Source organism: Sus scrofa, chromosome 9, assembly GCF_000003025.6.
Source record: "Sus scrofa isolate TJ Tabasco breed Duroc chromosome 9, Sscrofa11.1, whole genome shotgun sequence".
NCBI lineage: Eukaryota > Metazoa > Chordata > Mammalia > Artiodactyla > Suidae > Sus > Sus scrofa.
Window position 1 is genome coordinate 43,889,805 of NC_010451.4, and position 14,087 is coordinate 43,903,891.

At 47.6% G+C, this 14,087-nt stretch overlaps 1 long non-coding RNA gene across 1 annotated transcript in view; it reads right to left on the reverse strand.

Annotated features, from left to right (window-relative positions):
* The window catches only part of LOC102159414, a 342,818-nt gene that overhangs the window by 222,875 nt on the left and 105,856 nt on the right, over window positions 1-14,087 (reverse strand). The window lies entirely within an intron of this gene.

Sequence of the window (14,087 nt, forward strand, 5' to 3'; positions counted from 1 at the left end):
TGAGAAGGTAGTATTAGTGAGAGTGACAGTGAGCAGGGAGTTGAAATTCTGAAGGAACGAGAGCCAGCAAGTCACCAAGAGTCATTAGGTAACCACAGCACTCCCACTGACATGAGTTCCAAAGCTGGGGCTGCTTGAGGGGGACCAGGAATACCATGAAGGCAGCAAAGATGAGCAAGGAGGGTCTCTAGGCCACCTCCAGGCCCAGGAGTTTGATGGCAGTGAGAAAGAGCTTCCCAGAAAATAGTGGCCTGGGGGTAGAACCAAGGACTGCTGAGAGAAGAGACTCAACCCCTTTTGGGGGGACAGGGAGTTGCTGATGGCTGGCTGTGAGTTCCAGGGGCCAAGAGCCAGGGCTGGGAGGGACCAGAATTAAGTCAGAAACAGAACTGTACAGAGCCTAATGGAGGGAAGAGCCCAGGGGTGAGAGGGCTTCTCCGTGATTGACTTACAGGAGGATGGAAGGCATAGGAACGGTCCAGAGACTATGCCAGCCAGTGGTGGTGAGGCTGGGGTGTGGAGAGGAGAGGAAGGTGGACTGAGCTGATGGGGGCGCTTCCCAGGAGCACCAGCCTTCTGGAATCCTTGATCACTTTTGCCAAAGGTGCATGAGGGGCTTGTGGTTATCCTAAGATAAATATTACCATTATCATTCCTACAGTATCAGTAAGCCTTTTTAGGGGTAAAGAACCCAATCCACTCTGGAAAAAAAAAAAAAAAAGCTATTTATTACAAGAAATGCATAGCTCTCAGCAACGCAGACACAGTGTCCAAGGCCATGAAGTCGGGATGGACCTTTAACTCCCTGTGGGTGGTCTGTGAAAACAGGCCCTGCACCTGCCTCCATCAGCCAGAAGCTCTGCCACTACCACCCTCAGAGACCCAAAGAATCCACCATCGCATGAGCATGAAAACCAATTGCCCTGTGCTGGCCCTCTCCACTTGCCATCCATTCTCGGCAAGTGCTGTGGACCAGTCTGCCTGGCCCAGCCTCAGTCATGACCCAGGCCTCAGCTGCAAGGGAGGCTGACAATGCAGGTCTCCTGGCTTCCACCTTAGGAAGAATTACCAAAATCTGTATGAATCACCCAAATCTAAGGAGCGTGTTCAAAGATTTTAGCAAATCACCAACGTCAATTATTTATTGACTAAAAACAACGGTAACAATGCTATTATTACTTTGTCTAAGCTTTGCAAGAAGGAGATGGGGAGGATTCTGTGCAGCCGTTAGGCTCTCAGATGAGGTTTCTAACCTTTCAGCAGCCGCTGAGAACACTGTGTCTATTGATTAGTGCCAAGGTCTCAATAAAACACGTGCATGTTCTCAGGTAGGACTAATTGGCCTGAGCCTTCCCAGATAAGATCAGCCCTGTTTAGAGCTCACTCCACAGCAAAGCACACTCTTGACCCTGGAAAGACAAGATGAGAGAGGCTACTATTTGCTCAGCAGCCCCTGTGTACCAGATCTTGTAATCTTCACTGGGCGAGCATAACCTCGCTTAATCCTCAAGGTGACTCTGTAAAGAAGGGGGTGATGTTACCATATTGCAGATAAGGAAATAGAATTTTTTTTTTTTTTTGTCTTTTTGCTTTTCTTGGGCCGCTTCCCTTGGCACATGGAGGTTCCCAGGCTAGGGGTCTAATCAGAGCTGTAGCCGCCGCCTATACCAGAGCCACAGCAATGCGGGATCCGAGCCTCATCTGCAACATACACCACAGCTCACGGCAACGCAGGATCCTTAACCCACTGAGCAAGGCCAGGGATTGAACCCACAACCTCATGGTTCTAGTCAGATTCGTTAACCACTGTGCCACGATGGGAACTCCAGGACAGAGAATTTTAAAGAAAATATTAGTAAGTTGCTATGACACCATCCCTGTGCTGCCCCCACCCCCACCAATCACCAGCAACAAGATCCCCGAATGCCGTTGTGCAGGTTGTACACTGCACAAATCCACAGCGTACCACTGTATTCCATGGGGATGGCAGCACTTGGAGTTGTGTGGCATGCAGCTCTTGTGCTCAGTGTAGTGCCTCTGCTCACTTGGTTACAAAGTCCATTTCTTCAGAGTCCAGTAATCAAAGTCTTTTAAGCCAGAGCTCCTTAAGGTCAGGGGAGGTTTCTTCTTCAGATGCACAGAGAGTAGCACAATGCCTGGCACTTAGCAGGTGCACCAGAAATGGCTGAGAGATTAAAGGCTATCAAAGACAAGCATGAATGGGATCATCAACTCCTAAATCACTGGATCTACAGAGGCACCACTTGAAGCCTGAAATAGGTAGTTTAAAACAAATGAAAGGAAGAGCTACTGCTTGGCACAGCTGGTTGTCGGCTTATAAAACTCATTAACCCAAGAGGTGGTATAGGCAGCAAACACTAATGGACTCCAGGTGCGTCTAGGAAAGTTCAAGGCTTCTACAACCATAGTGTTCTATTAAGAAGAGAAGCCAAGGAGGAGACAGACACTGTTGGAGCAGCTACTATATCCCAAGCACTGGGCTAGTTGAACATGTTCCACTACTCATCTCTCCAAGTTGATTTCTTACATGTAAAATGGAACGAATGTTACTACCTATGGGTGAGGGGTCTTAAGACCATTAAATAATCTATGTAACAAGCTTGCCACAGTGCTAATGCTCAATAAATATTCGCTATTATTCTTAGAAATAATAACAATAGTAACAAATGGAATTGTGTTGACATTCATTAGTTGGAAAGAATTTCACAAAACTTGCCTCTCAGACCAAGAAACCAGGCACAATTACTTTCTTCTATAGATACTTCCACCAATCCAGACTTAAGAAACTAAACTTTAGGCTTTGGGATTTCACAGGTAGAACAATTTGATTATTTTTCTCCATTGTGATTTTCAGCCAGGGCTATCTTTCACTAAAGCAGAAACATGATGACAAACTCCTGCTTCAGGCATCCCCCACCTCCATAATTTCTACCAAGAGCTTTCAGGGACCGACACCATGTCGGGCACCAAATAAAATTTTCAAATGAGACTTCTGCCTTCCTACGTAGAGATTTTTGTGCAGAGTTTGTGGGTATTGTGGTACACAGACAAGATGAAAATAGATGAATATTACTTGAAGCCAGATCACAAAGGAAATAGTCCCAAATCTTCCCGCTTAGTCATGTTAAGAACCAACCTCCTTCCCTTCCTACAGATCTGACTGTAGCCCCTGGAGGCCTGCCCTGCTGTCCCATGTACCCCTTGAAGGCAGTGATCCCTTGGTTTTATGTCATTTCTTCTCTGGATCCACCAGCCCATCACAGTGCCTGTACGAACTAGATTTTGCCGGAGAGAGACTGGAAAGGTGGATGGCAGAAGCAGCATAGTATAACAGACCCTAGCATCAGCTCTAAAGTAATACTGGGTTCCAAAATCAGCTCCACTTTTTTTTGGTTGTGTGGCCTTGAAAACGTTGGCCATGGCTTTTTGGACCTCTCTGGACCACTGTTTCTTTAACCAAAGGATAATATGGGGATAATAATACTACCTACTTTGGGAGGTCCCACTCTGGTGCCAGGGGTTAAGAACCTGACTGCAGTGGCTTGGGTCCCTGTGAGGCATGGGTTTGATCCCCAGCCCAGTGAAGTGAGTTTAAGGTCCCAGCTGCAGCTCAGATTCAATCCCTGGCCTGGGAACTTCCATATGCTGCAGGTACGACCATTAAAAAAAAAAAAAAAAAAAAGACAAAAAAATACTACCTACTTTGAAGCTTTGTTATAAGTATTAAATAAGAGAATGTACATAAAGCACTTAAATATCTTTCAACCTGTTTATGGAGCTCCTGCTGTGTGCCCAACACTGGTCTAAGCACGGGGATTCCCTCATCAAAACAAACAAACAAAAAAAGATAAAAACCCCTGCCTTCATAGAGTTTACATTCCAAATAGGAAATTGGGCAAAATATGGTAAATCAGACAATTATCCAGTATAGTAGGAGGTAGGTGTTTTTAAGAAGAAAGAAGAACCGGGTAAGGGGGTGGGGAAGGGTCTGCAATGTACACCGAAGTGGCGGAATGGTCCTGAAGAGATGGGAATCTTTGAACAATGGCTTAAAGGAGTGAGGGAGGGAGCCATGGGAACGTGGAGGAGAGACCCCTGGCAGAGAAACAGTGCAAAGACCCAGAGGTGAGAGGGTGCCTGATACGCCTGCAGTGCAAAGAAGGTCGGCATGGCTGGAGCAGAGAGCCAGAGGAAAGAGTGGCAAGAAATAAGGTCCAAGAGGGAAGGGGAAGTCAGACTCCATAGGACCTCCGAGGCCACTGAAATGCTTTGGTTTTTTTTTTTTTTTTTGTAGTGAAGTGGGGATCCCTCTAGAGCAGCAGAGGGACATGGTCTGATTTACCCGTTAATAGGATCACTGTTGTGTGGAGGGCCTGACACCTAATTGGGGCCAATGGTAGCTATTACGAATGCTTGGCAGAAACCGTTTCCTTCTTGGGGTCTTAGCAAAGCTGTTTGGCTTTCTAATTACTTATACCATCTGTTTTCATAGACTGAAGCAAAGAGATCTGCAGAATGATAGGAGTTGGAAGCCAGCACTACAACTCTGCAGGGCTCATGGTCAAGGTGCTCTTAGAGCACAGGATGAACGTATGTGTGTGTGGACAGGTGGTAGACCCCCAAGAGGGGAACACTGTGAAACTGCTGCTATCCTCATACACTGGCCAAGGGATGCTTCCTTCCGGGTCAGGCAGCCCCTCCCGGTCAGAGAGATGACATATTCTCTCCGGAATTGGTGGCATGGCCGTTTATAAAGTCCTTGGCTTAAGGGTTGGCCCCTTCTCCTCCTCCTGCTCCTCCCCCTCCTCCTTCACCAACAACACCTTCATCAAGTCCGTTATCACTTTCTTCATCATCATCATCATCACCATTCCTTCCCTGCTTATTCTGCCCATAGCTGTGACAACCACTTTACACACACAACCTAATTTAATTGCTGCTGTAACTATAGGAGACAGATACTACCTCTATCTCCATTTAACCCAGGAAGAAATTGAAGAGGTGAGGGGAGTTGTCTGAGGTCCCACAGCTGGTCCGTGGAGAAGCAGGATTTTGACACAGACAGTCTGGCTTTGAGCTTAAGCCCAAGTCCCTGGCCATTATGCTACCTGCCTACAACTGCTTTTCACCAGAGGCTATTGTTCTTCTTTCAGCCTATTTGAAAATGTTCACATGCCCTTCAAGACATAGAGAAGGGGGTTGTTCCTATTGTGGCTCAGTGGAAATGAATCAATTAGTAGCCATGAGGACACAGATTTGATCCCTGGCCTTGCTCAGTGGGTTAAGGATCCCAAGTTGCCGTGAGCTGTAGTGTAGGTTGAAGATGGGTCTTGGATCTGGCATTGCTGTGGCTGTGGTGTAGGCCGGCGGCTACAGCTCCGATTTGACCCCTATCCTGGGAACCTCCATATGCCATGGGTGAAGCCCTAAAAAGACTATATATATATATATACACGTACACATATATATATGTATGTATGTATATATATATGGAACATCTGCACTCCCATGTTCATGGCAGCATTACTTACAATAGCCAAGATATGGAATTCACTTAAGTGTGTCAGTGGATGAATGGATAGAGAATATATATATATATATATATAATATATATATATACACATACACACACATACACACACAGTAGAATATTATTTAGTTTCAGGAAAGAAAGAAATCCTACCATTTATAACAAAATGGATGGACCTTGAAGGCATTATGCTAAGTCAGATATGGAAAGACAAATACTCTATGATATCATTTATATGTGGAATCTTAAAAAAACTGAACTCTAAAAACAGAGAGTAGAATTGTGGTTACCAGGAGCTAGGCAGGAGGAGGGAGGAAAATGAGGGAGATATTTAAGGATACAAACTTACAACTAGTAGATAAATTCGTTCTAGAGATATTACACGCAGCATAGTGATTATAGTCTATAATACTGCATTATAAACTTCAAAGACGCTGAGACTAAATCTTAACTGTTCTTAATACAAAAAAGAAATGATAAATGATATTTGACTTGGTATATTTACTACCATATATAAATGTATCGAACCAACCCGTTAACTTTAAACTTACACATATATTCTATGTCAGTTATACCTCAATTAAAAAAGAAGCCCTTTTAGGGTTATGCCACCCCATGGAAGAGGGCCACTGATTTACGTGTCTGTGGTATTCACTGCTGTCTCCCCAGCACTTAGCACCTAGCATGTGTCATAGCAGACATTCAATATTTGTAGAAGAAGAGAATAAGAAATAATGGAAGAAAGGAGGAAATTTTGAGCATCTTAATAAACAGTACCTTTGATTTTTCACCTGACCAAGTATATTTTCCAACCAGAAGAGACACTGATCTCCTGGTCTGTAGAGGAATGTGGGATCTACCCGGAGGCCCCCATCTAGGATGACCCATCTTCCCATCACTTCTGTTATCCCAGCCCCTCCTTCAGGCGTTCCCGCATCCCCAGGCACTCCTCCAGAAACCCACCACTGTCAATTATAAATAAAGCAAACCACATTATTGCATGGGCCTCCATCTGCTAATTAACAAATAAATCAGCTCCATCTCACCAATTCAGAAAAAATATCTGGGATTGCAAAATGCACCTTATTCCTCCCAGTGACGACGAAAGGTGTTTGTCACAGGCCCAGAGGTGATGGCGGCTGCCCACCTCTGCCACCAGCCCTGGCCTCCTTCACACAGCCCTGATTCTCTCCCTGGGGCCTAGAGAAACTCTCTGAGAGGCATGCGTGTTGGGGAGCCTCCCCTGCATCAGGTCTCTGTGCGGGACCATAGCTAAGGCCTGGGCAGTGGATCTAAAGTGCTGAGGTCAGTTGATACTCTTCCTTCCAGTCCTCTAGCCCAGCATCTACACTCCACTCTTAAGCAAGGACAGTACCTGAGTCTGGACCAAGAGGCGAAGCAGTATTTCTCTTTCATTCTCCCATTTTTTTTTTTCCATTTTTTTAGGGCTCTACCCACGGCATGTGGAGGTTCCCAGGCTAGGAGTCTAACTGGAGCTGCCGCCGCCAGCCAAAGCCACAGCCACAGCCACAGCAATGCTGGATCCGAGCCGCATCTGCGACCCACACCACAGCTCACAGCAACCCTGGATCCCCAATCCACTGAGCGAGGCCAGGGACTAAACCTGCATCCTCATGAGCATTATTCAGGCCATCACTGCTTAGCCACAATGGGAACTCCTGTTCCCCCATCTTTATTAAGGTGTAATTAACAAATTAAAATTGCATATAGGTATGACTTGATGTTTTGATCTACACGTACATTTGGGAAAGGTGAAATTTTTTAAGTTGGGGACCACATACTATCAGAATCACAGGGGGCTTGTAAACAATGCAGATCCTTAGGTCCCAGCCAGTCCCTCTGGATCAGAATCTCTGGGGGCGAGACCAGAATGTTGTCCCTTTAACTCACTCTCCAGGAGAGTTTGAGAGCTTAGAGTCTGACACTACTCATGCAAACTACTTCTTTTCCTCTGCTTGGGAATGTAGATTTTCTTTCCTTTACATTGGCAAAAAAAGGAGGAAAGTTTCTGGCAAGTGCTACAGGGCCATAGAAGGTCCGTGGATAGAGGAAGCCCTAGGTCAACCATCATTGTGCAGCGAGCAGATTGAGGCCCCTGTGCCAGGTAAGTCACTCAAAAAAAAAAAAAAAAAGATGCTGAACTTCTAACCCCCAGCGCCTCAGCACGTGATCTTATCTCGAAACCGAGTCTTTACAGAGGTACAAGTTAAAGTGAGATCATTAGGGTGGGTTCTCATTCAGTAGGACAGGTGTCCTTACAGAAAGAGGACATTTGAACCCAGAGACAGATATGCAAGGAGGGACGGTGGGATGAAGAGACATAGGGAACTGTCGTAGGAAGGTCAGAGTTACGCCATCACAAGCCAAGGAATGTCCAGAGGTACAAGAAGCTGGAAGAGGCCAGGAAGGTCCTCCCTCAGGTATCAGAGGGAGCACGGTCCTGCTGACCCCTTGATTTCAGACTTCTCGGCTCCAGCACTCTGAAACAATACATTTCTGTTGCTCTAAGCCACCCAGTTGGTGGTACTTTATCATAGCAGCTCGAGCCAACTAAAGCAGCCCATAAATGATCTGCCCACAGTCAGATGGCTAGGTAGTGGCCAAGGCAGGGCTCTGGGAGGTTTTCAATGCCCTTCTGGGCTCCATTCACCACAGCGCACTACCACAGGGTCTAACTCTCCCCTCCAACCTCTACAAGGCATGACCCTGAGCCCTCTAGAAGGCAGAGCAGGCCAGTAGCCCTCCAGGGCATTCTTCCAGACACAGAAGCCCAAGCCAGCCTGCTGGAGGGGTGCTCACTCAATGTCCCACCCACAGATCCCAGAGTCATTCCATCTTGCAAAGGCCATCAGGCCAGGCAAGTGTCCTCCGAGCAGTAGGCAAAGGGTTAATGAAGGGTGCCATTCATGGCTGCCATATACCTATTACCAACCCTGTTGAAACTCGAAATGGCAGTTAGCAAATACACCAAGCACCTTTCCATGACTGTTTGCAGAAGGATGACCATGTGGAGGGCTTCCCAAGCTGCCTGAGGAAGTGGGTTGGGGCAAATAGGAGTTGCCCAGAGCCCAGAAAGCTCCCTTTCTGCCTTGCAGCCTCAGTGAGGCCAGCTCCACGGAGACAATGGCAAGAACCACCAGGGGCCTCACCCTGTAGATGATGCCTGTTAATGTAAAGTGACCCTCAGCCTCACTTACAGAGCCTTCCCCCTGACGCCAGGCCCCTGGCAGAGGGTCCAAGGCCTCTGGCACCCATTGATTCCTCTGCCCCTCCACCGTATGCGGGTCACCCCACAGCGCTTACCACATTATCTTGTAAGCCTCTGGGCTTTGAGGCTGGATTGGGTGAAAGGGGAGATTCTATGACCAGGGAGGAGCATTCCACGTGGCTTAGAAATTCTGCATTAAGGAGCAAAGGAATATTCTTTAGAGCTATGGTCCTAAATTCTGCTGTGGAAGCAAGACATAGGATTTCTTAGTTTTCTAGGGAGATGCCACCAGACAGAAGCCTTTACAATCCTCTCCAACCCCAGTGCCCTGAAAGCATCCAGGAGGAGGAAACCTCTGTAGCCAGCACCAGGTGAGCAGAAGCTCCTGCACATTGCCACCACCGCCTCAAGGTTCCCCACGCATGGAAACTTGTCATGCCCCAGGATAAAAGATCCATGAGGAAAGTCACTTGTGATGAGAAAGGAGAGAGAGAGAAGAGCATGCAATCAAATTAATCCTAACGACATCGATAAGAATATTGGAAGCATAGCCAATGGCTCCATTAAAATAATGACTCGGGTCTCCTCTGTCATTGCCCAGGGTCTTCTCTGCCTCCCTCGCCTGCTATATCTCAAGAGTGCTGGCAACGATCACAGCGTTGGGAGACAAGAAGGACAGCAGGGACGGAGATTGATGCCACAGAGGAGGAGACCGTCTTTCTATCCAACAGGTCTTGAGAATCGGGCCCGTCCCCTTGGCTGGCAGCAGCAGGGAGGGAAATGAATCCCATCGTGACTCTGGGAGCAGGAGACACGGATGGAGGAGGCTGGCCTGGAGCTTCTGCTATGCCCCTCTCTTGGCCAGAAGTCCCATGGCACCCTAGGATGGACACAGGCCCACCATGTTCCATCTGCCTGGACCATCACGTCAACAGTATCCCCTGGATTTATGTCGAGAGACAGCCCAGGTGGATCCCTACACACATAATGTGAGCAGCTTCATAGGACAGCTCAGGATGTTGAGAAACGCCAGTAGAATTTCCAAGATCTCTTAGAGGTAAGCCTATATTCTCTTTTTTGTTTGACTGCAATTTTTAAATCTAGACTACATTCATATAACAAAATCCATCATTTTATTTTTTTATTCTTATTTTTTTGCCTTTTCTAGGGTCACTCCAGTGGCATATGGAGGTTCCAGGCTAGAGGTCTAATCGGAGCCATAGCCACAGGCCTATGCCAGAGCCGCAGCAATGCAGGATCCGAGCCACACCTGCAACCTACACCACAGCTCACGGCAACACCGGATCCTTAACCCACTGAGCAAGGCCAGGGATCGAACCCGAAACCTCATGGTTCCTAGTTGGATTCATTAACCATTGCACCATGATGGGAACTCCCCAAATCCATCATTTTAAAGTGAACAATTCAGTACATTCGCAGTGTTGCAGACCACTACCTCTGTCCAATTTCAAAACATTTCCATCACCCCAAAAGGAAACCCCACACCCATACCCACTCCTCCCAGCCCCTGGAGACCACTAAGCTGCCTTCTACCTCCATAGATTCACCAGTTCTGGAGGTTTCATAGAAATGGAGTCATAGTCGACCTCTGTGAGTGGCTTCTTTCACTTAGCATGTTTTTTTTTTTTTTTTTTTTTTTTTGTCTTTTTGTCTTTTGTTGTTGTTGTTGCTATTTCTTGGGCCGCTCCCGCGGTATATGGAGGTTCCCAGGCTAGGGGTTGAATCGGAGCTGTAGCCACCAGCCTACACCAGAGCCACAGCAACGCGGGATCCGAGCCGCGTCTGCAACCTACACCACAGCTCACGGCAACGATGGATCGTTAACCCACCGAGCAAGGGCAGGGACCGAACCTGCAACCTCATGGTTCCTAGTCAGATCCGTTAACCACTGCGCCACGATGGGAACTCCCTCACTTAGCATGTTTTTGAGGTCCATCACATTGTAGCATAGATCAGTGGTTGAGTGCTTTTTACCATTGAATCATACCCCATTGTGTGGATATACTACAATTGGCTTTTTCATTTATCTGTTGATGGATATTTGCATTAAATCTATAGTTTTGGTCGAACCCAGAGCTCTCAAAGCCACCTTCCCTTTGAATTAATATACCAGTCCTTGCCTCCTGGCTCTGATTCTGCCTCCAGGGTGGCCTAGTTGGCTCTCACGCACACGCTACTCTAGCACAACTGTCCCAGCTGCATGTTCGTACATCCCAAGTAAGGCCAAACTGAACGCTCCCTCTCCAAGAATATCCCCTCCCCCCCCCAGGGGTGCAGGCTGTCTTGAGCAGAGAAAGGTGACATGCCTTCACCTGAACCCTCACTCTGGGCCTCCGGGAAAGAGGAGGGGAGGTCAGCAGACCTCATGCCTTCAATCTGATCTCAACTTTGCAATCTCAACATCTCAATCAAGGAGAACTTGGACAGCTATTTGGTCTGAACCTGCTGTATGTGGTGTGTTTGTTTCATCTGGTTAGACAGATAAACGTGCGAGCATTCTGATTCTCTTAACTCCAGGGGAAGGCTATTGGTCAAAGTGCCCCAGGAGCATCCCAGAAGGCCATGCTCTGGGCCAGGGTTCAGTCTCACCTAATACATCCTCACTGGGTACCGGCTCCATGCCAGACACCATGATATACCCAGGGATATAGAGAGATCAGTGAGACATGACCCGAGGAGCTTATGGGCTAGTAAAGGAGACAGATATGTGCAGGAATAGAGTAAGACGGGGAAGACCACCCCGAGTCCTGCAGGGGCCAGGAACCCAGAGGAGGGGAGCTGCCTTCTGGCCCAGCTGGGGAGGACAGGCTTCACAGAAGATGTGACATTAAGACTGAAGGAGGATGAGTAGTGTGTGGGCAGGAGAAGAAAGGCTTCCCACAGAGCCTGCAGGAGCAAGAGCAAGAGAGTGTGGTCCCTCCTCCCTGCCCCCACTATGAAGCAGTGCTTGGAGCATCCACCGATTTGTGACCTAAGAAGGAAAGGTCAGAAGGGCCAAAGGCTGGAGGCAGAAGGCTGTGCACTGCCTCCACCTTCACTAAACCCAGGGATGCTGACTCAGCAGCACCCGCAATGTCTCTACATAATACAGGCTGAGGGCCCCATGTTGTTAAAAGGTGGGAGGCAGACCCTGGAGGCACTAGGTAATTCATGCAAGTTAAGAAAACAAGTGGGTGGAGTTCCCCTTGTGGCACAACAGGTTAAAGACCAGAGACATCCTTGTCTCTATGAGGATATGGGTTTGATCCCTGGCCTCACTCAGTGGGTTAAGGATCTGGCGTTGCTATGAACTGCAGTGTAGGTACAGCTTGGGTCTATTGTTACTGTGGCTATGGTGTAGGCTGGCAGCTGCAGCTCTGATTCAGCCCCTTGTCTGGGAACTTCCGTATGCCGCAGGTGCAGCCCTAAAAAGAGAAAAGAAAGAAGAAAAGAAAATCAGTGTGGAGTTGATGGAGACTGGGAGGCTAGAACTCTCCACCCACCGGCACCTTAGCACCACACCTGGGCAGCCCCCAGAGGTTTGGAAAGGGACTGCCTCAGGAAGATTTTTCTTTTTTTTAAAGGGCCAAACCCACAGTCACAGCAACACAGATCTGAGGTGTGTCTGCGACCTACACCACAGCTCACGGCAATGCTGGATCCCTGACCCACTGAGTGAGGTCAGGGATCGAACCTGCATCCTCATGGATACTAGTCAGATTCGATTCCGCTGCACTACAACAGAAACTCCAGGAAGACGTTTTAGAGGAGTGAGAAGGAACATTCAAAAACGAACTGCTGAGCCCTCTCATGCCCAAATCAGGGAATTATCAAAAGAGCAGTTTCCCACGAAGTCCAGACCTATGAGGGGATACCGCCCTGTCTGACACTCTCTTTGCCATTCTGAGTTGGAGGAGGACCTCCCAAGTCAAAACCCAGCTCAGAACAGGTGTTCGAAGCACCCCCAACTGGAACCACAGCTGCCCTCCAGTTCCTACGGCTGCCTGTGCCATCTCTTCCCAGACGCAGCAGCTGAACCACCCCAGGAAGGGTCCAGCAAAGCCTCTACCTCCTCCCTGAGCTGCCACTTGTCAGCACCAGGCAAGAGAGATGCCAGCCTCATCCCAGCCTGAAAGCCCATTCGGGGCGCTAGAAGATGAATTATGTTTCATTTATATCAAAGAAGCAATCTCAGAGCCCATTTGTGATCAAATTTGCTGTCAGAGAAACTTTGCTTTATCTCATTACATCTGATATCTCTTGGCTTCTTGTCCTTGAGACTATTAAAGTTTAATGTCAAATTCAAGATGAAATGAAATCTTTGCTGTATCATCTCATCAGGACCTGAACATTCCCCCTTCCATCTAAAAATTTTTGACAACTAATTACAATGGGGGTGGGGGGGGAGGGAAAGAGAAAGACCTACTTCCCTCCCATCTGCTGAAAATACCGTCATTTGAAGGGGTTGCTAGTGAGCGCAGGGGCCATGTGGTGGTGGAGGACAAGGAGCAGTGCCTGTTGCCACGCAACTCTTCTCTGTTGTCCCTTCCCCCCAAGTTCACCATTCCGGGGACTAATGACATCTGTTTCTCATCCTTGTTCAGACAAGGCATTCCTGCCTGGGGCACATGGTGGAGGAGAAGGCACACTGGCTGGGAGAGGGACAGCACTCGACCTCAGGCTCTGCCAGCTGCATGACCACCTCCCCTTTGGGCCTCAGTTTCCTCAACTGTAAAATGATGGGCTTGGACCAGAAGCTTGTGAAGCCATTTAGGAACCAGGAGGGAAAGTGGATGGATGTTAAACCATAGCAGTCAGGGACAGCAGCAAAAAGATGAGTAAAGTACATTTCCACCACAGGCATTGGACTTTCAAAAAAATTAACCACCAGAAGATCCCATCTATGGGGCTCATTTATCATGACAACTCCCAGACAAGTTGATTTCCAGGACTTATGCTCACCTCTAACTAGGAAAAGGACCCACTGAAAATGAGCTTTGGACTGGGACTATGCTTTTCCTGGAATAGAGCTGGTATTTTGATTAATCACAGTGATGAAAATCCAGCTTTGTGCAATACGGGGCTGTCAGAAAGCTCAGGAGCACACAGGTCAGAACTCCTAAAAAGCAATGTGCTTTACAAAAAAAAGTTTAAAAAATAATATATTAATGTATTACAAGGTGTTAACAAGCTAATTTATTCAACAAGCCTCTCTTCTGGGCACGTCTGCTGTTCTAGGGATTCAGCAGTTAATAAGAAAGACAAAAATTCTTCACCTCCTAGAGCCTAGATACTGGTGGAAGGAAG